Source organism: Rattus norvegicus, chromosome 3, assembly GCF_036323735.1.
Source record: "Rattus norvegicus strain BN/NHsdMcwi chromosome 3, GRCr8, whole genome shotgun sequence".
Taxonomy (NCBI): Eukaryota; Metazoa; Chordata; class Mammalia; order Rodentia; family Muridae; genus Rattus; species Rattus norvegicus.
The window spans coordinates 169,856,448-169,882,879 of NC_086021.1; the positions used below are offsets into that span (position 1 = coordinate 169,856,448).

Consider the following 26,432-nt stretch of genomic DNA (forward strand, 5'->3'; position numbering starts at 1 on the left):
GAGAAAAAATGTGATGAAGATCTTGCAGTCTCTGACTCTGCCGTTTCCAGTCCCTAAGCACAGACCCACCGCTTACTTTCTACCGTGCGATCGTTGAAGCTACTGTGCCTCTGTGCTGTGAATGTTAAGGCAGGCGCTCCTTGGTGTTGTCCTGAGATGCTCTGCACCATTTGATATGTTTAAATTATACAGTTTTTCTTTGTTTATCTCCCTATATCTTTGCATTAAGTAACTTAGCTTATAGTCAAGAAAGAGGGAAGGAAGGAAAACCATCCTTTTGAGCCTAAAAATTAATTCTAACCAGTTTAGACTGAGAACAAAAGACCCAGTGTAATTCCTGTTTAAACATTTGGATCGACAAGGGCTTTTCTTTTCACAGTCTTCCCACACACAAGAACATGACAAAGCCTCTGTCTCCTTCAAACCAGGCCCAGAGACCAAGTCAGTTTCAGTGTGGAAGCAGGCAGGGGGTGTGAGAGCCACACCTGCCTTTCCTACTTGTTGTCCTACTGCATGTATTCCCAACGATGGGAAAGCCGTAGCCCCTCCATGTGCCCATGACACTGTCACATAGGTAAGCCAAGGATCAGAGGGAGCCCACCAACCCAGGTGAGTCAGCAGCTCAGTGTGAGGCCTCATCTTGGACTCGAAGCGCTCGTCACACGCTTGTCCGGCACTTGCTTGTTACTTTTCATTTTTATCTCTGTTCACGCTTTTTCTGTTCTTAAAAACACAAATCCTTGATCCGTTTGAAGCTAAACTGAGGGATTTACTTATATGCAAAATAGCTGTAGCGGCCGTTCCATACAACACCATCAGGGGGTGCTTTTCCCTGTGACCCCTACCTGCTCTCAACAGAGTCTGCCATCACGGCCCCTCTTGAGCCTCACTCCTGTCTCTGGTGTGCACTCTCTTATTCCCAGTGCTTTCTCTTGAGTAGAGCACTGATTACATCTATATTCTATTTTATGTTTAAAACTCCAGCTTTTTGAATAGACACATCATCCTCATCATTAAATTTCTTGTTAGCAAATATTCAAGCTGTAATGAATAAGAGTATAGTGATTCTAATATTAAAATTAGTATCTATTTGAATTTGATATAAAATATAGAGAGAATTTAAATATCTGGTGTCAAATTCTTAGAAAGTAAACAAGGTAAGCTATCTTTTCTTTTTGGCTTCTAAATCTAGCTTAATCGTGATGATAAAACAAACTGCTATTAAAGCGGCTGTCCCGTGATAAACACACTCCAGATCTAACCACAGTCACTGCTTCCACCACCACCCGCCAGTGTCAGGGGCAAATTTACTGAATTTATTTATAAAGACATTAGTGGTGAAGTGAAGTTTAAGAAAATAAAACTATCTAATAATAATAGGCAGTTTTCAGTGTCTAAATATACATTCCCAACCAAAATAATCTAGATGTAGAGATCTATATATTTCCTTTTCCTCACATTATTGAACTTAACTTCATTACACAGCTTTCATAATTAAAATGTCTACTGTCTAATCGTATACTGCAGTGGACTTAACTCTATTGAATCCTGTTCAATGTTACATGAGCTTCAACTGCTCACTTTATGGGTCACAGTACAAGAACAACTCTGCCCATACAGGGTCTTTTTCCTTCTATAGGTTATTTCCTGAGGATAAGTGTACAGAAATAGGTCTGTTGGCCAAAAGTACATATTTTCTAAGTACCTTTAAATATACTTAGCAAATTCTTTGAAGTTAGTGCTTTATAATGGCTTTAAGAATGGCACGCAGTTACAGTCCTCTAGTGAGCACATCAGCTTGTTGGGTAAGTCATGAAAGATCTCAGACAGAATAAAAGTGCAAGAAGAAAACAACAGATCAACTAGGCTTCATCAAAAGTAAAGCTAGACTTCAAAGGCCACACTTTCAAAGTGACGAACTGGGGCTGGGGCTGAAGGCAGTAGAAAGCTTGAGCTGCAGCCCAAAAAACAGGCTTGAAAATCATCTGCCTGGTAAGTGTTCCTGGGGTGTGTATGGAGATCTTTTACCACTTGAGAAGAACACCATCTACTGAAAAATGAGTAAGAGATTTGTCAGATATTTCCCCTAAGACACATGAATGGGTAATAAGTATATTTTGGAATGCTTAACTTTGCCAAACATGGCGGCATACAGCTTTCATCCCAGCACTTAGGAAGTAGAGGCAGGTAGACCTCTTGAGAGTTCAAGGCCAGCCTGGTCTATATAATGAGTTCCAGGACAGCCAGGGCTACATAGTGAGACCTTGCCTCCAAAGCCAAAAAATACTAGTAAAACAAAAAATACCAACATCATTGGTAGCTAAGGAAACAAATGAAAACTACAATTAGATCCCTCTGCAACCCATCAGGAGAGATGCAGTCACATGACAGAGAACAATTTCTGACAAGAATATGGTGAAATTGGAGCTTTCACTGTTTCTGGTATGTGAAATAGTGCAGCTACTTTAAACAAAAATATTTTGGCAGTTGCTCAAGAAGCTACTATATACATAGTTACCAAATATATCCAGTAGTTCTACTCCTGGACAGATGCAAAACAGAATGAAAGTGTGTGTGTGTATGTGTGTGTGTGTGTGTGTGTGAGAGAGAGAGAGAGAGAGACAGAGAGAGACAGAGAGAGAAAGAGAGAGACAGAGAGAGAGAGACAGAGAAAGAGAAAGAGAGAGACAGAGAGACAGAGAGAGAGACAGACAGACCGACAGAGACAGAGACAGACCGACAGAGACAGAGACAGACAGACAGAGACAGACACAGAGGAGGGGGGCAGAAAAGGTCATCACTCAACATGTTTAAGTTTACAATTTAAGTGACAGTTTTGTGACATGGTCCATTATTTATGTCTACTTGGGATAAGGGTCAATGGCAATGTCTGTAAGCACCATGCTTGGCAGGAGAGAGAAAAGAAAGATGGAGAGCCACCAACTGGAAGACACATCACTCACTCGCTGGAAGAGAACCTGGGCTCACCACACGCCCAGACCACCAGCAGAATTCATAGCAGACAATGCAAGACCCTTGCTTCTATGGCACAAATGCAAAAGCACATGGACAGTGCTGGTATTTGTGATAAGAACTGGGTTTCACTGAGCAACAGGGACATGATGTCTCCAGCATTGCATGCGCGGGCGCCTGCATGGCTGTGTGCAGGCCTAACACTGACCTCGGGCATCTTCTCGACCACGTTCTACCTTATATTCTGAGGCAGGGTCACTTGCTGAACCTGGAAATTGTTGTTTGGGTTAAGCCTGGCTAGCCAGTCTGCTCTAGGGAAACTGTTTGTGCCTCCTGTGTGGTGAGATTGCAGGCAGCAGCCACACCCACCCAGCGTTCATGTGGCCTCTGGGAACTTGAACTCTGGCCTTCATGCTTACAGGACGAAGGTTTTACCCACTAATAAGAAATCTGAGTAAGATGTATTACTATACTAACAACACACATGATGTGGACTTCCCACATGTCAGAAGTGACTGGTTAGAAAAATGAGGGAAAGTCAATTCACATTAATAATCAAAGCTCTAAAATCTTTAACAAGAACCACAAAGCTTTAATAAAAACAACAGACAGAAAGAAATGAAAAAAAGAAAGAGAAGAAAACCTAGCAGGAGCCAGAGTGTGTTCTTGGAGGTAAAGACTCAGAACTATGTGACTTCAGGGCTGGCCACATGAATTTTGATTTCCATGGGATTAAAGTCATAGTCAAGATGCCACCATGTTGGTGGCATAATTTGGGTGGGGAGGATGTGGATGCGCCCCTTTATCTGAAAGTGCTGGGGGGAATGCCTTAAGCACTTTTCTATCGACTCTGACAAACTGGGCCTGAGCTGTTCCTCTCAAGAGGAAAGGCAGCAGCTTTACATTGTCTGAAACAGAGCAGTGTGTGTGTGTGTGTGGGGGGGGTGTTCTTGCCAGACTTAGAAACTGAATGCTCACAGAGCACCTTATGGCAGATGACGGGGCACTGCGTGACTGTGATGGTCAGTCTTGATGGCTACTTGCAAGGGACTGAAGAAGGTCTAAGAAATTAACAAACAGGCAAACCCCCGAGGGTCTGGTGCTATTTCCACGGAAGATGAACTAAGAGGGAAATACCATCATCCTACAGCAGAGAGAACACTCAGCAGCAGACGCCCGCCCTCTTCTGATGCCCCAGGATGCGAGCTGCTGTGCTCCTCCTCCACAGCAGGTTAGCGTGAACTGACGCCTCCATGCACACGGAGCAAAGCATCTAGTGTCTCCCTTCCTCCAGACTTTTGTCACAGCAACAGAAAGGCTAACATACATTTGATGCACACAGATTCTTATTCCTTTGTTGTTTAACTGTGTGTCTGTGTATATGTGCACAGATGTGTGGGGGACACACAGATGTGTGTCCAGAGGAGGACACTGGATACCCTGGAGCTGGAGTTACAGGAGCTTGTGAACCATCTGATATGAATGCTGGGAACCAACATTGGGTCCCTACTCTTAACCACTCTTAACCCCTGAACCATCTCTCCAGACCCTAAGTTACAGAGCAAGTGAGACTTCTGGGAATCACTGTTGGGCAGAATCAAAGGATGCCAATCAGTGGCCATTTGGCAGCAGAGGCTGGTATTATAAACTACTACATCAACACTCAACAAATTCAAGCATCTAAATGAAGAGACTTGTGAAACATAAGATAAAGTACACAAAAGAGGGGTCAATGTGCACTGACAGCAATGCTGGTTAGAGAAAGAAAGGTTACCAACTGTAAGTAAACATGTAAAGAAACAATTCTACTCCCTCAATCAAGATCCCTCATTGTCTTCTGGGCTGTCATGTTTCTTGCATGTACCTGCTTGCAAAGAGAAGATGGCACCTACAGGCATCTGTGACAGTTTTACACACCAGAGGGTTTGCTCTAGAGCCCTGCTTCCTGAACTCTCCCTTCTTTAGAGAAGATGGTTCACTCACACTGTGATCCTTTCTCCTCCACCAGGCAATAATTAGGTCATCACATGATACTGCTGGTGGAGTGAGGTGACACACACCTTTAATCCTGACAAGCAGAGGTAGTCAGGAGAGAGAGAGAGAAAGAGAGAGAGAGAGAGAGAGACAGAGACAGAGACACAGGCAGACAGAGACACACAGAGAATATGAATATGAATTATGTTTTACAAGACCTGCACAAGCTCTAGCCAGACAAAAACCTCAGCTCAGAGAAGGGATGATTGATAAATACCAGAAGGAAAAAAACAGCGTGCTCTAATGGTGTGGCACTGGATACAGCAACCACACTACAGAGCAGGCCCTATGCTCAGGAGTAGTTGGCCACACAACACAGACTCCTTGGTTCGTTTTTGTGTGCTCTTTTGTATGTTTTGTATTTTTTTGTCCTTTGGACATTTTGTTTTGATATTTTTTAGAGAGATGGTGTGAGAAAGAACAGGAAACTGGGTGGGTAGGGAGGTGGAGAGGTTAAGGCAGGAACTGGGGGAGGGAAAGAATATGATTAAAATACATTGTATGAAAATTTGAAAGAATAAAAAGTATTTCTAAAAGAAAAGTATAGTGCTTTAAAATGTGCTTATGTGGCTAGTGAGATGGCTCAGCAAGTAAAAGCATCCGTGCCTGTGCCTGACGGCTTCAGTTTGATCGACGACCTTCAGGACTCACAGGGTAGAAAGGCAATACTTGTCCTCTGACCGCCACATGCAAGCCTGGTGTGTGCACACACACACTTCGATTTTTGTTTTGCGTTTTTTTTTAAGGCTATCTTTCATGTATGAATGTTTCGTCTGCTTGTATATATGTGCAGGATTCAGGCATTGAATAAGCCACCATCTGGATGCTGGCACTCAAACCTGGGTCCTGTGCAATTACAGCCAGTACGCTTAACCTCGGAGCCACCTTTCCAGCCCCAATTCAAATGTTTTTGGGTTTTAATGGCAAGCAAGAGAACAGTAACAAGTGGACAGAACACAGGCTTTTAGAGTAAGTGCTATGCTCAAAGTAAATAAAAATTTCATTTGCAAATGAGCTGTGTCTTACTATCAGGGCAACAAATGTGTTGGCATTTTAGCTTATTATCACACGGAAAAACAGTAAAAACCCCTAAGCCCAGTGGTTCGAAGAAGACTGTATGTGTCTCAAGATCCCCAGTAGCCTTAGCTGGAAGATTCTTTGCTCAGGGCAGGGGAGCTGGAGAGCAGGATATGGCTTCTCTCCTGTACCTGTCATCCCCTGGCTGGGATGGTTGGGCCAAGACTCATTCTTACCTGGAAGCTTAGGCCTTCCCACAGTAAGGTTATAAAGAGTAGTCAGACAACCTGTATGATGGATGACATCCAAGACAGGAAGTTGCTAGCCACCTTAAGAGCTAGATCTGGAACTGCCAGTATTATTTCTGACGTACTCCACTGGTCAAAGGTAGGTCTTAAGGCCAATCCCAATCAAAGGGAATGGAAAACAGATTCCCCTCCTGGACCAGGGATTCCCACACTAGGAACAATGGCAGTACTTTTCTTTTTAGCCCATCTACCAAAAATTGGACATTATATAGTATTAAAGAATTAATGTCTTTATATCTAACACTAGCATTTCAATTATGTCAAAACCAAAGTCCCAAGTTGGTTAGTACGACATGCAGACATATTTATGAGCAAACGACCCATGATACAGTCATTTACGGAAGGGTGAAAGAATAACAGGAAAAAAAATGGGGGCTGGTAAAAAAAATGAAAAAAAAATCTGACCATTCTACTGTATATATCTCATATTTTTGTAAATAAAAACAAAATCTGACATAAAAGGGCATATGAAAAAGTCTTTATAACAACTTCTAAAGAAGTGTTTTGCTTTAAATGTTTATCTTTCCTTTCTTGGAAATTACTAACTTTGACCATGACAACCAGATAGTGCCGCCCACCTTCCTACTGCCCAAACCTTAAGAATTATCTTTCTGGGAATTTTCCACACCACCGAGAAAATGAGGTCAGACATAAACTCTACCGCTCAAAAGCCACGGCTCCGTATCTCTCCTAGTTCCATCCTCAAGGCCCCTCGGGGACTTCTAAGCTCCCACCCTCTTTTAACACAGAGAAGCTACTAAGTAAGGAGGAGGACAGGCTACGCCCATCACAGCAGACCTTCATTCTGACTGAGTCCACGTTCCCTTGAGGCTGCATTTACCCTGGATGTCTCCTACACAGCAAACACACTGCTTTGCTGCCATAGCTCCATAGACGTCCAAAGAGTTACAATTACTCCAGTCGACTGGGTGGGTAGTGGCCATTCTCCTCCTCATCCTTTTCTTTATTCTATTTTATGTCCTCCTTTTTTGTTTCCTTTTGAGACAGGGTTTCTCTGTGTAACAGCCCTAGCTGTCCTGGAACTCAAGCTGTAGACCAGGCTGGCCTCAAACTCACAGAGATCCACCTGCCTCTGCCTCCTGTGTGCTGGGATTAAAGGCAGTGCCACCACTGCCTGGCTCTACTTAAAAAAAAATCATTAAAGGGCACCTCAGTAAGGATTATTGTTTCTGTTATGAAACACCATGACCAAATGCAACTTGGAGAGGAAAGGGTTTGCTTGGCTCACACTTCCACATCATAGTCCACCACTGAAGGAAGTCTGGGCAGGAACTCAACAGGGCAGGAACCTGGAAACAGGAGTTAATAGAGACCATAGCGGGGTGCTGCCTACTACTGGCTTGCTCATCATGACTTGCTCAGACTGCTTTCTTATAGCACCCAGGACCACCCGGGACAGCACCACCCACATTAGGCTGGGCCCTCCCACATTAATTGCTAGAGGCTTGCCTACAGCCTACTCTCATAGACATGCCTTTAGTTGAGGCTCCCTCCCCTCTGATGACTCCAGCCATGTCAATCTGTCATAAAACCAGCCATTACAAAGGACATGACAATGTTAGAATGATTCTTACTTTTTTCTGTCAGATGAGGGGCTGTAGTCTGACACGATGGCTTAGTAGGTAAGGAAGCTTGCTGCCAAGCCTCACCCGTTCTAGAACTGGTACCCACAGAGTAGAAGAAGAAAACAACTCCCACAAAATGTCTTCTGGCCTCCATTTGTACTCTGTGGCATGTGTGCCCATGCACAGGAAAAATACAATAATAGTGATATAAAATAAGAAAAGAGAAGACAAGCTGTATTTTCCTGCTACATCTAACAGAGAACTGTCACGGTGGGACAGAATGAGTCAGCAGCACTCTACAATGAACAGCACACATAGGAAACCATCTTCTGTCCAGAGTGTGTGTGCGCAGGACTGTGGTAATGCAGCAGATCTGCTGGCCGGAGTAGTCAGAGTTCCATTGAAAATAAAGAGCTTACACAAAGTTCAAATCTGTCGAACCCTACGTCTGCCTGAGGTAAAGAAAGGCATAGCCCAGAGCTGGGCTAGTTTAACCCATTGAGTGCTTATAGGTCTCAATACTTTCTGCATTTAAAACTCATAATTCAACTGAGGGCTCAGGGCTAAAGCTCTCAGCTTTCACCCTTCAAACAATTCGTGTTTCTGTCAAATCACCAACAGAAATAGCCTGCTCCACTCAGATGTTATCACTCTAAATTGAGTGCTAAGTTATTCTCCAAGCTCAGAAGGGGAGCATGTTAGAACCACAGAGGTTCCAGAATAAGAGGCACTTACTGGAAAGACTCAGTTTAGCCAGCCACCTTGTATGAGGGTCCTTCAGTACACCACTGCTTGGTGGTTAGAACAGTCATTGTCTGAGTACCTCCAGAGACAAGCGCTCAACACTTAGCACCAATGGAAAGGGTTTTAGAACAGTATTGTATAGTGAGCACATGCAAACACCTTCAGGTAGGTCAGACTTGCTACGTTTATGCCATCTCTGACTTCTGGAAGCCAATGATCTTCTGTGGTTATTAGGACCATTAATACTCTGGGGCTTGCTTTCCTAGACACACTGGAATTCTCTGTCTACCCAAGGTTAGATGTAACCAATGAAGTGTGAGAAAATGTGTTACCTCCAAGGGGCACTTTCAGGAAAGTATCTGCTTTGTTTCAGTATTTACTCTTGGGCCGTTCACTGGCACTGTCTCAGAGAGTGCCCACTCACCCAGTCATAAGAGAAGAGCTGGGGGTTGGGCACATAGCTCAATGGAAAGCACTTGTTTCACATGGACAAGGCCTTGTCTTCAATCCCCAGCACAGGGCATCGGCTGGGACATGAAGAACTAAGCTGTCTGGGTATGTAGGGAGCATATTCCAGGCAGAAATACTAGCTGGCACTAGGTGTTGAAATGGTGGCAGCGGTAAAGAGAGGTCAGGAATTGACCAGGTTAAAGAGCTGCGGGGGTGGGGCAGTGCAGACACACAATGATGTTAAAATTTCCAAGGCAGGTAATGCCAAAGGAAGACTTTAAATACAGGGTTGATAGGATCTGCCTTGTGTTTAGTTCAGCATGGCTCCACTGGCTGTACTCAGAACAAACTGGGAAAAGCCAGAGGCTACACAGGGACATCCATCGGGATATGAAAGAAGTCCAGGAAGGAGCTGACAGGGGCTGGCATCAGGTTGGGAGAAACTGAGGCAATGAGGGGTAGCTGGGCTCTGAAAACACTTGAAAGTACAGGGTATGTGTGCTGTGTCCATGTGAATGGAGACAGACTTGAACTTGGTGAGTAAGATGGTGGCATTACTATCAACCAAAACATATCTGCAACTAGGAAGCACCATGCAGAGAGCAAAGGCGCTCTGAGCGGCTGAGAGTGGGTATCTGTTCTGGGGAAACTAGATCAAGCTGGTTTCCTCCCAAGTGTTTGGGGGAGCAAATGGATCAGACTGCTAATGAGCAGAGAGGCCGTGAAATACCAATTTCCCCAGTGAAAAGGACTCTAGTCTTTGCCAAAACCACTCAAACCCACAGAAAAATACAGGAAGTGGGGTGAGACTTAAGGGGTTGGGGTAGGGCTGGGAGCAATGCTAGGGTAGCAGAAGAGGCAAGTGGCCAGCACTTGTTCCACAGAGGTGTGAGAAAGCTGCTTTCAAAGTAAATGTGTTACCGGGAAACAGACTTGAATCCTGAATTTTGTTTCAAATACAAAAGTAAATTACTTTATTAAATTTAAACTAAAAAATTTTAAAGCATTATAAATGGTTTCTTCTGGATGTGGTTTTACTTCTGAAATTACATTTGTTTTAATTGAAAATTTCCAGTGTAGTCCACATAGTTTTCAAGCTAAATAGCTTGCAGGCTGGCATGCTTACAAGAATCTGTGAAGAACATTCATTTAGAAAAATAAAAACCCTCCCTGGCTCACCCTGCAAATCCAGCATGCCGCCTCCTCTTCCAGACCTAACCTCATTGACAACTCTCTTCACTGACCTTACTACAAAGCCCACAAGATCAGACACACAGACTCCACTCCATCACTGTGAGGAACACAGACCTGTCTGCTGTTCTTTTGCTTGCTTAGGGAAAACCAGAGACATCTGAGGTTGAGTGGGTAAGGCTTCAAAAATAGGTTTCACTCACTGTTTCTAAGAGTCACTACACAAAAATGGAAATGTTTTCCTTTATTCAACTCAGCCACTCTAACACAGATAGGAACTCTGCCTATTGATAAACCCCCATACACATAAAGGATGCAATACGTGATGAGCACTGGGACAGCAACAGATGAGAAACAACCCAATCAATCACAGTCAAATCAACTATAAGCACATCTAGATAGTGGAGTAATATGCATGTGTGAAAAATAAAAAGCTATACATTTATACTGCCATTAGCTAACCATTAGCCCCCATGGACCCCAGCTCACCCCCTAATTTCAGAACAGTATCAGTAGTCTATGTATTCGAAACAAAAAAGTTAAATTTAACCAAATGTTAAAATGATAATTTCCCAGGACTTTTAGCTGTTACAGATAACAAGTAAGAAAGTAATAGGCTAGTGGGGTGGAGGCTGAGACCATCCCATAGAGGTGGCAGGGTAAATCACCTTCCTATATACCCCAAATATCTCAGCTCTGACAAACTGTGATTGGGCAGTGGAAGAAAAGGTGGAGCTAAAAGTTTTAGAAAGGGGACTGGGGGAGAGGGAGAGACAGAGACAGAGATGGAGCCTGAAGGAGAGGGTGATGAGCCAGAACCACATGGTCCTAGGAGCCGTAATTGGCTTTACAGATGAATGATTGAATTACGTAGGGTACCTCGGTCCAATCACAGGCCCTAGTCTTATCTGAGATTTCACCTGACCTCACCTAGTACAGGCGCCCTCTTTGAGGGGCAGAAAAAGCAGACAGCAATCCACAACAATAACCAGGGTTTACTTAGGTACGAAGACTGTTGGCTTTCTTACGTCTGGTTCATTTCACTCAGCTGTCTCAAGGTTCCTTTATGTTTGTTTTAATACTGTGTCACAATGCCCTTCCTTTTGAAGACTAATTCCACTCTCTATATCCATCACATCCGTTTTATCCCTTTGTCAGTGGATGTTAGTCTGTGTCCACTTCTTAACGCCTGTGAATAACGCTGTGAACACGGGAGTTGATACGTGAATGAACTCCGCTCCTCCTTAGTCCTCCCTCCCCAATCCTGTGACGCTGGTGGGGCAGCAGCTGCAGTGTCATCTGTGCCTCGTGTTTTAGTTCTTGTCACTAAACTCGCTCCCTCTGACTAGCTTGCTTCCTGGTCCTTTCTGATGCCATTTGGGTTCTCTTTCTAGTGAACTCTGTTGGCATGTCTTCTAGGCTCTGCCCCAGAGTTACCTGGCAACAGTCAGATGTTCCTGACTCAGTACAAAAGGGGCAGCTGGCCCTCCTCACTTTCTTGTTCTTCTCTTGCTCTTCTTACTCGTTTCCTGTCTCTTCTCTCCCCATTCCCCTACCCCCCTCTCTCCATGTGTTCATGGCCGATCTCTACTCACTCTCCTCCCCCCTCCCCCCTCTCCCCACCCATATGCACACATTCTTCCTTTCTCTCTCTACTACCCCCCTCAACTCCCCTCCCACGCCCTGAATAAACTCTACTCTATACTGTCCTTCACCTTGCAGCCGGTGTCCCCACACCATCCTGCACCTCCAAACATATCCCTGGGTTCTTTCTCTTCTTTTTATAAAACACAACAGACTCGACAAGTTCATTTTTAAATTTATTCTACTGGTCAAAGAGGGAAGAAAGCTATTGAGCCCTCTCTTGCCTTCTCTGTTGAAGAAGCTCTAGTTCCTTCATGGGGAGAAAGGCAGTGCTCCAACAGGGAAAGGTTGCAGGAGTACAGGCTTCAGTTCCCTGGAAGTAAAGGCCCAACACGTAAATACACGCTCACTTCTGGAGTAGCATTTTGAACTCTTTTCAGGAAGTTACCATTTTTTTTCTTGATAGGCAATATTAAATACCATTCAATGGGTTGCTCAGCATAAGAGCCAGGATACACCTACAACATCTACTTCTGATAGTATATCAAACTGTCAGGCCCAACGGTACTCCATCAGTAAAGTTCCACACTTTCCCAGAACTCTTCAAGATCATAGTCATGATCAGCATAATTTCCTGGGAGGCAGCAGGCCAAGATGCACAGAGTCAAACGAGGCATTTTGGGGCCGCTGTATGCACTTGGCTCTGTCTTTGAGGAGCTTTAGAGCACTGAAGTGGCTTGAGGGGAGGAGAAAGAGGCCTTGCCACCTAAGCCTTCTGTAGGCTACAAAGCAATAATAAAAACAGTCAAAACCTGTGACACTAAAATTGGCTGTACGGGTACTGTGCTTGCTAGCGTTTTATGTGAATTTGACATAAGCTAGAGTCATCAGACAGAAAGGAGCCTCATTTGAGAGGTGGCTCTATGACAGTAGGCTACAGGCAAGCCTGTAAGGCATTTTCTTAATTAGCAATTGATGTGGGAGGGCCCAACCTATTGTGTGTGGTGCTCTCCAGGCGGTCCTGGGTGCTACAAGAAAGCAGTCTGAGCAAGCCATGATGAGCAAGCCAGTAGTAAGCAGCATCCCACCATGGTCTCTGTATTAACTCCTGTTTCCAGGTTCCTGCCCTGTTGAGTTCCTGCCCAGACTTCCTTCAGTGGTGGACTATGATGTGGAAGTGTGAGCCAAGCAAACCCTTTCCTCTCCAAGTTGCATTGGTCATGGTGTTTCATAACAGCAACAGTAGTCCTTAACAAGAAAGGTACAAAGTCTAAGACTTCAAATCAGAAATGAACCATACCACTGCCCTACATGTACACATATGGGCCCATGCACACATACAGACACTCATTCAACTCTTTGGACAGATACAAATGAATACTCACACACGTAGTCACTCAGTAAGACTCCTGGGTTAGTGCATGGGTGAGTTAACTTTCTCAACAAAGTAGGATTCATTTATTTCCTTTCTATGAGATTGAAGAGACCTAAATCATAAGTTTCTACTAGGCATGGTGACCCCACTTGTAACCCTAAAACTTGGAAGGCACAGGCAGGAGAATCACAATTTTGAGGTTAGCTAGGGCTATACAATGATACCCTATCTCAGAAAAAGAAAGTTTCTAAGAATTTTTCTGAATTTTATGTTTTAAAATTTTATGTGAGGGGCTGAGGAGATGGCTCAGTGGGTAAGAACACTGGCTGCTCTAACAGAGGACCTTGGTTTGGTTCCCAGCACCCACATAGCATGTATGTAATGTAACTCTAGTCCCCAGGGGAACTACTCTAGCATCTGGATTCTTCACTCTCAGGCATGTATGTGGTGAGCATGCAGAGATTCTCAAATACAGAAAACATAAACCATTTTTAAAATTTGATATTGTATGTCTGTCTTACAAATCTGGCAAAGTTTATCTGCCTTTAAGAAAAGGGCCATTTTATTGGAATGTACCAATTTGTTGTTTCTATGATATCCTTTGACAAAAAAATCTTCTGACTTAAAATACTACTTAACTCCCATAAAACCCAGAAAACGTTCCACTAAATGGCCTTCTCCCATCCTCCGCTCTCTCTTACAGAGCCAGCTAGCCAGCCACAGTCCATTTATTTAACTTTTTTGTTCAGCCTTTGGCTCACTGTGGGCACCACTCCCTCTTCCCAGTTTGACCAAACTACTTGCCTCTGGGTGACCAGTCAGGTGCCTCTGGGTGACCAGTCAGGTGCCTCTGGGTGACCAGTCAGGGGCTCTTCCCAGCAGCCCCTGTGCAGCTGTTATCCAAGTCTCAAAAGCCATTAAGGACCCTTAGGACCCAGGAGGTGGAGGAGGCACTTGTGTAATCTCACCCAGGTCAGGACTTGGACTCTTCTATACCCAAGTGACTTCCAAAGCACTAGCCCCATCATTTCCAATCACAACTGACAGGTTCCTCTCTGACCTCCATGTATTGCCTATGAAATTAAACAAGAGAAAAACATCCAGGCTCCATGTTCTAGAGCCTGGGTCTCCACCTCCCACTGTCTGTTGTCTGTCTGGGCTGCTGCAACAAAATGCCACAAAACAGGTGGATTATAGATAGAAATTAACTTCCCCCATCTCTGGAACCTTCTCGATCACCTTGCTGGTAGACACTGTCTGCTGAGGACCTATTTTCTCAGTCAGTCATCTCATTGTGGCCTCATAAGGTGGAAGAGTCAAAAGAAGAATGTTTGGGCCTCTTTTAAATACACCAATACTGCTCCGTGGTCTGATGGTTTTCCAAAAGATACACTTCCTCAGCCTACCTTGGGGGTAAGGACTTCAGTGCAAAGGTTTGGGGACACAGTCCACTGTACCAGATGTCCAAGCAGAGATCTCCATATCACTCCCACGCCATGCACCCTGCTCTGCTCTTTCCCTTATGTGCTGCATTTCTTGGTTTTATCATTTCTGACAAAAACAGCTTGTGACCAAAACAACTTGAGAACGTGGACTATCTACTTGTTTAATTGCTGTGACAAAGCTCCTGACAAAGGCACTGAGGGAAAGGGCTTGCTGTCCAGGGCACAGCGCCTCAGACCGTGCACTCACTCTCCACTCTTGAATGCCCCTTAATACGTAGAACTCAAGGTTTTGATGTGGTTCAATTGGTCTAATCACCTCCTATCAATCCTTTCAGTATCATGGATAAGAAATCATTACTACTCTAATGCAATACAGATTCTGCCTCCTGTGAGGTCTTCAAAGTGTTTTATAGTTTTGATTTTTTAATTTGGTCTTTGATCCACACTGCCTTCATTTTTTCTGTATGGTGTAGGGGTCTAGCTTTACCTGTCTGCACAGGGTCATCTAGTTTTCCCAGCACCATTTGTTAAAAGGACTGTCCTTTTTTCAGTAAAGGAACTGATCAAAGATCAACTATGTGTGTATCAGTTAATTTCTGAGCTCTCTATTTTATTCCAAGGATCTATGTTTTCATTAGCAATTTTGAGTATACATTGAAATATTTTAAGTAAATTAAATAATGCTTTGTTTTGTTTCTCGGTGGGACTACTATAACATTTAAACTCACACACATGGCTTCACTGTATTTGTACTGGGCAACAGCACTACCCTAGATGCCCTGAACTGGAGCCATAGGCAGTGTGGGAAACAGCTGAGACTGGAGGATGAACTGATTCTGAGTTCTCTTCCCCTTGCTTGCATTACAGAGCTCAGGGAGAGGGAGACACCATGGCTAGCGAGGCTTGTGAGTGAGCGGAGCACTCAGGTTTCAGAGCCTGAGCGTCAACATGGCAGTCATTAGCTGCAGGTGTTCATTCTACCGGACATTCAAAGGAAGCCAATGTGAAAATTCAGAGTTCTGTAAGTATAAAATACTGCAAAGACATGGTACAAAGGATAAAATATCGAAAAATTATATCAATTACATATTAAAACATTATTAATAGATCTGGTCAAATAAAATATGCAAGTTGTTGAAGGTGCATGTATGTCTGTACTATATATGTACACATTTGTAAAAGAAGAGCTGCATGGAGAGCGTGGGGTGCTCCTGTGCATGGAGAGCGTGGGGTGCTCCTGTGCATGGAGAGCGTGGGGTGCTCCTGTGCATGGAGAGCGTGGGGTGCTCCTGTGCATGGAGAGCGTGGGGTGCTCCTGTCGGATCAGAACACCACTTTAGACTTCTCTCTGCCTTCCCGTAGGGGTCCAAGAGCTTCAATTTAGATTTTCAGGTTGTGTGACAAGCATTGTCACTTACTGAGACATCTCTCTAGCCCATAAAATATATTATTAATATTAACTTATTTAGGCATTTTCCTTCCTTGTTCTAGCTAATTTTTCTTTCCTTCCCTCCCTCCCGCCCTTTCTCCCTTCTTCCCTTCTCTTTCCCCTCTTCCCTCCTTCTCTTTTCAGACAGAATCTTACTATGCATCCCAGGAACTTGCAATTCCCCTGCTTCAGTGCTGGATTACAGGTATGTGCTACTACGCCCAGATCTGTTTTGCTTGGGGTTTTTCTCAGACAGGCTTTCATATCACCTAAGGTGGCCTTGTAGTCACTGTACAGTCAAAGATGTCTTCAGCCTCCTGAGGTTCCTCCTCCATCTTCTGAGGACTGGAATCACAGATGTGGCACCGACTCTGACTCTGCTTTATTTTGCTTCTCATCACTGGGAACTGAACCCAGAGCCTCCCCACAAGCTAAGAGAGCGTCCACCATTGAGCTCCAGCCCACCTTAGAGCTGTGGATTCACAGCAGAAATCAAGGAGACAGACAATAGTTTCTCATCTATTGTCCCCATCCATATGATGCCTATAGAATTATGATCCTCCTCCACCACAACAACGCATTTTCTATACTTAATGATCGCACAGGCTCTGAAGTTTACACTAGAGCTCACTTGCACACTCTTATGGGCTGGGAAAACTGTGTTCACTATTACAGTATAATGCTGTGTTCTATCTATTTATCCTATCCTCCGCTGCAAACCACTGATCTTTTCCCTATTTCTGCGAATCTGACTTTCCTAGGATCTGCCGTAGAATCTCCAGTCATGTGGGTTCCACAACGTCCTATTATGCAGTAAAGTTCCACGCATGCCTCGCTACACGTAAGCCCCTGCCTCCTAAACGTGCTGGCCTCTCTGCCTTCACCTGCACTAGCATTGAACTTCACCAGTTCAAAGGGACATTTTCAATGAAGGCTTCCACATTCCCACTGCCCTTAAATTATCTATGATAGCATTTCCATCACAACTTTTAAATATATGCCTAACTTTCCTTCCAAATTACAAGCTCCTTGAAATCAAGCCCTACATTTTCTCTTCTTCTTTCTCCTCCTCCTCCTCCTCCTCCTCCTCCTCCTCCTCCTCCTCCTCCTCCTCCTCTTCCTTAACCTCCTCAATCTGTAGCAGAGTTGAGCACACAGTATACTCACAGATGTTGAGTCAACAATGACTAAAGTAAAGGAAAGGGTTAGCTTCTCATAAGATAAAAGTCACAACCAGACAGAAAAGGATCTCAAACCAACAGGTTAGGCTGAAAACGTCTATTAACCAACAGCTAGACTCATTTACAGGCTGCAATTCACATTTTAATCCAATCAACACTTTAATCAAAAGTATTTCAAATGTGTCACAATGAAGAAATAGAGAAAATAGGCCCTAATGGTCAGAAGACTGGGACTGGCTTGGAAACATGGGGACTCGCCACAGAAACAGGATGGCTAAAACAACATTCCATATCCATTAAATACTGATGGCCAGACCCTACCAGAATGGAGGCACTGAAATGAGCCTTTGATGTAGTTTCCACAGAAAGCCACTAGCATGATTAAAGGACTAGAAAATGAGATTTATGGGCCATGGTCAGAGGAACAGAGACAACTTTGCCTAGACAAGAGAAAAGGCTGAAGAGTGACTTAATAACCATTTTCAATCATTGTTACTACACAGACAACAGTAACCAGATGGTCTCCATTTCCACCAAAGACAGAAGACTGAAAAGTACTTAAGCTGCAACATTAAAAAAAAAGTTGTCTAGGTTAACAAAGAACCCGACAGTTAAGGACTAGAATACAGTGAAACAGACCCAGGAAGTGTGGGGTGTAGCATTTCTGAACCCCTTTATTAGGCTGGAAAGCAGCAAAAGAGAAAAGGGCGTGTTCAGGCAGTCCTTTGTTGAGAGCCAATTCTCAACTGGCTACTCCTCAAAACTGCTACCAACCAACCATAAGAAACAAAGAAGGTGTGAACGTTGAAGCATGGCACCCTCTGGTGTACAGAACTGTCCTTCAATCAAGGAACGTTCTTGAAATCGTATTCTCACTATCTCAATTCAAATCATGACAAAACTTAGACAAATGTACAAAGTTACTGTAGGATTCATTTATCACTATATCATCCACTATCAAGCATATACTGTGCACTCCCTTTGGAACAAGGAATTACCATAAAGGCAACTTCAACTCCCATACTTAGTAAACACTGGTGTCACCCAATAACCTTTTGAATGCTGAGTTCAGACTTTGGTACATCTACCAAAGTTGGCATGTGAGCATTTCGTGTTGAAGCATGATAATAATATGAATCTGACAGCATTTTGGAGGGTATCTATCATGTACAACAGTAAGGAAACAGCATGCCTCTGTTCTGTTACGGTATAAGGCCAGCTCCTCCTTCTACTCCCACCACAATCCTCCTAAGAACATGATCAGGATGCACATGTTGTGATATCCCAAACATGGTACCAATTTCTGTCTTAGGGTTTTTATTTATTTATTTATTTATTTTTGGTTCTTTTTTTTCGGAGCTGGGGACCGAACCCAGGGCCTTGCACTTCCTAGGTAAGCGCTCTACCACTGAGCTAAATCCCCAGCCCCCTTAGGGTTTTTATTGTTGTGATAAAACACCATGACCAAAACCAACTTGGGAACCAAAGGGTTTGTGTCATTTTATACTTCTAGGAAGAACCATCACTGAGGGAAGCCAAGGCAGAAATTCAAACTCTGGCATCTGTCAAACTGACATTACACTATGCGACTCACTGCTCCCTGCACCCACGTACTAACAAGCCGTTAGTTTCATAGGCTCTATCTCTTTTGCACTTATCTTTTTTACTTTTGCTTTTATCTTACTTTGAATACAAGAGGCATTTCAGCCAGAAAAAAGGCAAGAACCCTCTGCCCTGGATGAAGTGGTTCACGCCTGTAGCGCTAGCAACTGGGAGGCTGAGGCTACAGAATTATCCAGTCAAGGTCCCTCTGGGCTACATAAATAGACTCTTTCTCAAAATAAATGAGAATTTTTAAAAAAAATCCTTTATTTTAAAAAGGATTTATTTTTATTTTGAATGTTGGAGTGTTTTGTCTGCTGTATGCATGTGTATTGTCACATGTGTGCCTGGTGCCAACGAGGCCAGAGGGGATGCTGGGTCCCCAAACTGGAGTTCCAGGTTGTAAGGAGCCTGTGGTGCTGGAAATTGAACCCAGATCTTCTAGAAGAGCAGTAACCTCTCTAAACTGCTAAGCCCTCTCTCCACTCCCTAAAAAGAACCTTTAGTAGTTCTCTCCGTATCTTCAGTCATCTCGGTACCAGACGGCAAGCAAGTTCATTTCCATCACATACACACTTCTTGCATGGGACTCACTGACTAAGAAGATAATGTGTTCTAAAGGAGCCTCGGTTTCGCTGAGAGGGACGGGCAGATGCAGGTGAGAGTAGAAACTCACAGCTCTGTGGCTCAGTTAAAAGGCAAAGGCAATGGGACACTAGAAAACAGTTAGCAAATGTCCCTCAGGACAACAAGCGGAGCTCACATCCTGTGAGAGCAGGGCTCAGGGATGAGAAGGACTTGTGTAGACAGGAGAGAGGAATATGCTTCATTCTAGGTATGAAAGGCCCTAGGCTTTAAAAAGTGGCTCAGTCACCTCTGGGAGAATGGAACCACACAACACACCTCCCCCATTATCCTGCTATCTCCTTGAGGAGGCCTAAGAGGAGGGCCTGGAGCACACAAACCTGCTATGAGGACAGCATATACCTCAGGGACAAACAACTCAAAACCCATGCTCTAGTCCCACAGCAGTGAGCCAGGTGGGGATGAGAATGTCTGCAAGCACAGTGTGGGTGGGACTTTGGCAGGAATTTCTGATACCCTTCTTAGTGCTCTTGCCCAGCACAACCAGCAGCCTCGTCCCAGACCCATCCCTACTTCTGCTACACTGGACCAGAGCGGCAAACTCTCAAGCAGTGTTCCTCCTCAACACGATTTGTCTGAGCAAATCTGTAAAGGTTTATCACTCTGCCTCTATCTCACTACATTATGGAGTGCAAGCAAAGTTTGGTGGCCAAGCTAAGCCATCAGCTGGAACATGTGATTAGGATTTCAAGAACAAAACCCTGGACCTATAAACCAAACACCACCCTCTGCCCAGATGAACTGTTTTGTTCTTCCTCAAAAGCATCTAGCCTTCCCTTGGCTGATCCTTTCCCTATCCCTCTATTTTATACTGATAAACTGTCTTCTACCTTCCCAGTGAGGAGAAGGGATAGACATTACTGTCTTCAACTTAGAGTTGCCTGTTTCAAACTGAAGACCAAGCAAAAGGGTTCAGCTGGGGGAAGTGGCTTGTTGAGCACCCGGGAGAATGTAAGAATACGGCCTCCAGAGAGAAGAGAGAAACCCGACCGAGTACTGTAAAAGTAGGTCACTGCTTCAATAGCTGGCAGCGTGCCCATCTTGTTTCTGACTCCAGTGTCACAGAAAGGAGCTGCCCAGTCTTAGAGTAGGTGCTCCGCCACCAGCTGGCCACCTCAGCCTGGCCACCTCAGCCTGGCCTTCCAGCTGGCATTCTAGAAGCAGCACACACAGCCAGGGCACTGTGGAGCTCAGCAAGCCTTTGTCACTGTGGACATGAAATAGCCGAATTGGTGAGGTTTTTCTATTTTGGCTTGGACAGGCTGGGAGAGAGTTCAAGGCTGTCCTGTGAGTATTTCCTTAAACTTATTATCAGGGTTCAGTGAATAGAGTTCAACTAGACCACTGCTGCTAAGGCATCAAAATTCTGGCTCTGTTGAGAGGAAGTTACTGATGGAGAATACTGAATACCAGTAGGCTATAAATAATGAACTTTTTTTGGTAGAAACTTACATAATGCTATTAACCTTTGTTCACTGTGAAAAATTTCACTGTGAAAAACACATGACAAAAACCTGCAACTTTGCTGGTTTACCTAAGTTTATATTTAATCAATCGAAGTAGCGATGCAAGTAAAGTTAAGTGTGCCTATAATCCCAACTCTTAGAAGACTGAAGCAGGAGGATTGCCACAAGTTTAAAGGTTAAGAGTAAGATCTTGTCTTATGAGATTATTAAAACAATAAAGGCAAGACTTGAAAAGCATCAAAATATACAGGCAAGTCGTTACTTTGCAAAATTGTGTTCACCCAGACTGACTGTGCCTCGCAAAGTTATAACCCTCAAGTTCCTAGGCTCCTTTTTTATGGTCAGAGTCACTGATGTATTACAAATGGAAGGTTCTATATGTACCAAGCACCATATGATTCCATGTTGCAAGTAAGAAACCCGATTTAAGATGGCTCACAATAAAGGAGGGCTTGGACACATATGTGGAACCAAGTTCAGAGTTGGGTGGCTTCAATCTGACTTCGGCATTCTGTGATAAAAAACAAAAGATGAAAAGCAAAGGCTTCTGCTTTGTTAGTCTATCCTAAGGATGGCTTCCCGAATCAAGAGTAACAAATGACAGTTCCAGGCTGCAGATCCCCCCACATCTAGGTCAGAAGGACTGTTTTCTGTTGCTCTTGTTATTTTCGTTTTGTTTGTTGTTGTTTTTTCCTCCCAAGCTCCTTACAAACTTTCTGGGGTTTCTGGGTCCTATGCAGCCCTGAAAACCCTGTGGCACTATAGCCACTGGATTCATCCTGGGGTAACACGCAGGGTTACATGACTTATTTAAGCAATCAAGACCCAAGGTAAGAGCTCAGAAGGAGACCATATGAGAATGAAAACAAACATGATTTGCTGATGCAGAGAGGGAGGCGGGGCATGGTGAAAAAGACAAGTACACAGTTGTCCCTTCATCGGATATATAATTTGACCTTCAGAGTCCTAATATTGAGAGAAATGTACTTCGAGTGGTACTGTTTAATTGCTTAATAATCATAAGTGCTTATGCCTACCCAGAGGTCCTCCTGGGAGACACTCAATTAGAAGCATGTCTTGGGAGCTCTGTGTAAGGAAACCAATGCAATGCATGCAAGGGCCATGCATGTATTGCTCTCTAGAAGGCACGGCCAGACAGTAAGTCATTATCAACTGGTGTTGCAGTAGCTGGCTCAGACAATGTGGTCAGATCCTTCCCTTCAAATGGCCTCCCTTAGGAATGGTAAGGTAAGGACTGGCATATCGTAGACTCCTTAAGAACAAGGTTTCAGAAAATGAGCTCAAATTGTTTCAAACTATTGTTATTGCAGACAATTCTCTCAGTGTGTACTTGTGTGTATATATGTGTGTATGTATATGTGATACACACACACACACACTTTTAAATAAAAAGATTGAGGGCTACTGGATATTTAGTTCAGGTAGATACAGGAAAAATTCAAAGCTAACAACAGAGTGCCTGTCGTCCTGTCATCAATCAGTACAGCCACTGTCATCACTATTCACTAAACAAAATCACTGTAAGCCCTTACCAACTTCCTTACATTTGTTTTCTCACTTGTTTTGAGCCTTATGATAATGCCATGAAGTAAATATCAACACAACTTTACATAGTGGAATACTAACGCTTCAAAAGCTGAGCGACTTGACTTAGGTCACACAGACAAGAATCAACAGCTTCGAGTCCAAGCAGATTCATCGGACTCCAGTGCTTATGCATTTAAGTCACAGCACAGCACTTCTTACTGGCAAGAAGAAAACACAAAATCCTGTAAGAATGACTAGTACAAGAAAGCATACTTCAGTGCAAGGAAGTCCTGAGATAATAGTGTCTATTCTGAGGAGTCAAAGAAGCAAACAGGGTGAGGAAGTGCTCCATGCACATCTAGTGGCTACGTAACCTCTGCTGGTGCTCCAATCTAACCATCAGACATCAGTCTGCCCGCTGACCCTTCTTCAGATACTGATAAATTTGAAGATCAATATTTCATATACCGTAAGGTCTTTGCTCTCTTTAATACAGGACTCAGCTCTTTCTCTAACATGTACAGGCTTCCTCTCTGTTCTGTAGGGCTGGCTGTACCCAATGGGATTGACTTTGAAATTCTCTGAACAAATATTAGATGGGACTTGAATGTTACAGCCCTTTCCTAAGAGTATATATGAAAATAGCTTTTGACTATGTTGTCAACTGTCACTAGCATGTTAATGCCATGGGAAAAGATAACATCATAATAATTGTCTGAACAGAGATTTGTGGGCAGGGTCTCCCTCATGCCTCAGCAATTTTACAAAACAACTGTCTTCAACCTACTTCAGGCCATTGCAGACCTCCCAACCTTCAGGACATGTTTCTGGTGTCCTATTATTCCAGGAAAGGAAGAAAGGTTTCTATAAACGTGGGAAGCTGGGTGCAGTGGCTTAGGCTTAACTACTAGCACTCAGGAGACAGCACAATTGCTTGAGGCTGGTCTGGGCTGCATAAGATTTGGTCATAAAACAAAACACTAATCATGTGGGCTTGTATGTCCTGTGCTTCCATGGAATAAAAAAAATCACTAACACGTTTTAGTATTTCTACAGCACAGGGGTCACTGTCAGTAGGAGAGATATTGGGTAGCTTCCTGGAATCAGGGCCACTACTATCTAGACAAGAACAAACAATGACCTTCTCTGTGTGAGCTAACTACCTACTATCCTGGTCACATCTGGAGTCCTGGCCTCATTCTCCAGTTCTAAACTACATTTAAGTGTGGTACACTCTTTGCTGATATCGTCTTATAGTCAACATCTCAGGAAGCCGACCGTATCTGTCTTACATGTGTGGAGCGTGAGGGTCAGAGAAGGTGTGTGCTATGAGTCCTCGCTCGCTCGCTCGCTTCCCAATGTGCTCCTTACTTTTCTAACACCAAGGTTTAGGCCCTTGAAATACTTTCGTTCTTTATATATAGATATTTTATAACAGCAGCATATTGGATTTGATAAATGATAACCCCCATTCCAAACAAGCTATTACTCTGCTCTTGAAAGAACAAGTCACTGGGGCCTATTAAAGCAACATGGAGAAGGGCTACAGTGACCTGACACTGCATGTAGGAACCTAAGGGAGGATCTACTCTTGACTGGGAAGGGAATGAAGGGAGACTTGAAAGAGGTGAAGTCATTCAGGGAAAGGAGCAGCTGCTGAGATTAGCAAAACTCCTTAGTGTCACAGAGGTAGGCAGGGCAGCATCAGACCCTGAGTCAGAGCTCCTAACCTTGCTACTAATGAAAATCTGCAAAGGAAGCTCTACATTTGGAAATGGGGTGCTGTCCTGTATTATTGTAGGTTGTGTCACCATCCATATCCCTGACCTTTATCCACTAGAGACCTGTAACTTTCCATAATACCCAGGGAGTGACAGCCAATCAAGATGTGAGACTCTTCCGAATGCCCCTAAGTGCATGATTATCTCTTTAGGTAAAGATGTAAGAGAAGGGCTGGCTGGCTAGGGACTCTCTCACAAGTGCCTCAGATGTGGACTCGACCCGGTGATGCACACAGCCAGTGAGAACTATGATGGGGCTTGGTAGAAAAAAAAAACCAGCAGAAGACCTACAGAAGACAGGAGACTCTTGAACTGGGCAGCTTGACAAGGTCAAACCCTCTTTTATAAGGAAAGGGAAGTATGAAAAGACATGCCACAAGAAAGTCAAGAATCTGAGATTCTTACCCATTTGGGAGATTTGAGTGGACCTGGATCAGGAAAAATACCGATCTAGGATATGCTTTCGAGAGCAATCCACCCTCATCTTCTCAAGCTAGCCTCCTTCCCCTACATCTCATCCTTGGCCTGTTGTTGCCCAAGAACAGGAGAGAGAGAGTGGGGAATACATATTCCTGGGAGACAGAAAGGAAAGAGGAAGAGGAAGATGAGAACTCTGAGGTACTAAATATATTGTGGGATTCATGACTGGGACTGTATTTCACAGCAAAATGGAAAAAGGCAGAACTGGAGTATAAAGGTTGAGAAAAGGAAAATGGAGGAGAAAGGAACATTTGCAAAATGCTCACTGCATAGCAATGTAGGGAAGAAAAAAGAGTGTTTGACACCTTGTCAAGCTGTCCAGTGGAGAGTCCATTCCTGTCTTCTATAGATCTTAGGTTGGGCTTTTTGTACCAAGCCCCCATCATAGGTTCTCACTGGCCGTGTACGTCACTGTGTCGAGTCCACATCTGAGGCACTTGTGAGAGAGAGAGTACTTGCAGCAGCATCTCTGTGCCTTCCCTCTGGCCCTAGGCCTCTGCAGAGCAAAGGCATGTTACCTGAGTCACCACAGCTAGTGTTGCCGCTATCACACAATACTCAAACATAGAACAGGCATTAACCTGTTTTCATAGCAGAAGTACAAAGAAACAAAGTTACAGATGAGGGAGCCCATGGTATGACCAGTGTCTCAATCTTGGTCAGTGGATTTCTCCTTGCTGTGTCTTCTCAGCTCTAGTACACCACAAGCTCTTTACTCTCTGTGAGCTGGGACTGCCTGCATACAGGTCTGTGTGCTCCAGTGTCATAGTGTCAGGCTGCAATTGGGATTCCTTGTTTTCAGTGTCCTCTTATGCGCCAAGCCTAGCAGCCACTAAGGAAGCAAGTGGCAAAGGACCACAGAGGCCTCGCTGTCTGGCTTTACAGCAGTACCAACAAGCACACTCAGTTACATAACTGCCTCCCCTGCTATGCCACCGTCCGCTAGAAGAAAGCAGAGCTGGCTTTCCTCTCCTGAGCTATATATAATCCAGACCAACAGGGACTGTGCTCCAGCTCTGCCACATTAAGTAGTGAAATTTCCTCTAAAAGAGGAAAGACCCAGCATTTTCCCCAGTGACGTCCACAGTAATATGGGCCGAGTAGTGAGATACTTCAGTTTAGATACTTTACTCAGATTTTCTATCTTCACAACATTCATTATCTCTTGCTCCAGTGATTCATTATCACTGGAGAAACATGCAAAAGAATTTGAGAAATAGAATGCTAGGAAGACAGTTGCTATAAGTACAGCCTTGATGCTAAACTGAGCATCCAGTCCCAAATGGCTGTGGATTTTACTCTGGTCCTCAACAGAAACTGGTTAACCAGTCTTGAGGAGCAACGTTTGCCTTTAATGTCTATTTCCTAGGAGCTAACCCCGAAATGCATGTTGTCATGACTGAAGGATGGATGAAATAAACAGAAAACTACTTTTTTGTCTTGCGTTGACTAAAGCATAATAATGCCCCTGTTTACATACAGTCACCTGAAAACTGTGCCTTTCTGAACCGTCTTAGAGCCTACACTTATCAAAAGGTGATTCCCACCCCGTCTACTCACATTAGTTCTTCAGTTCCTGAAGGCCAAAGTTTG

At 44.0% G+C, this 26,432-nt stretch overlaps 1 protein-coding gene across 21 annotated transcripts in view; it reads right to left on the reverse strand.

The window, feature by feature from the left end:
- Zhx3 (zinc fingers and homeoboxes 3) overlaps positions 1-26,432 on the reverse strand; it is a 130,875-nt gene that overhangs the window by 18,951 nt on the left and 85,492 nt on the right. The window lies entirely within an intron of this gene.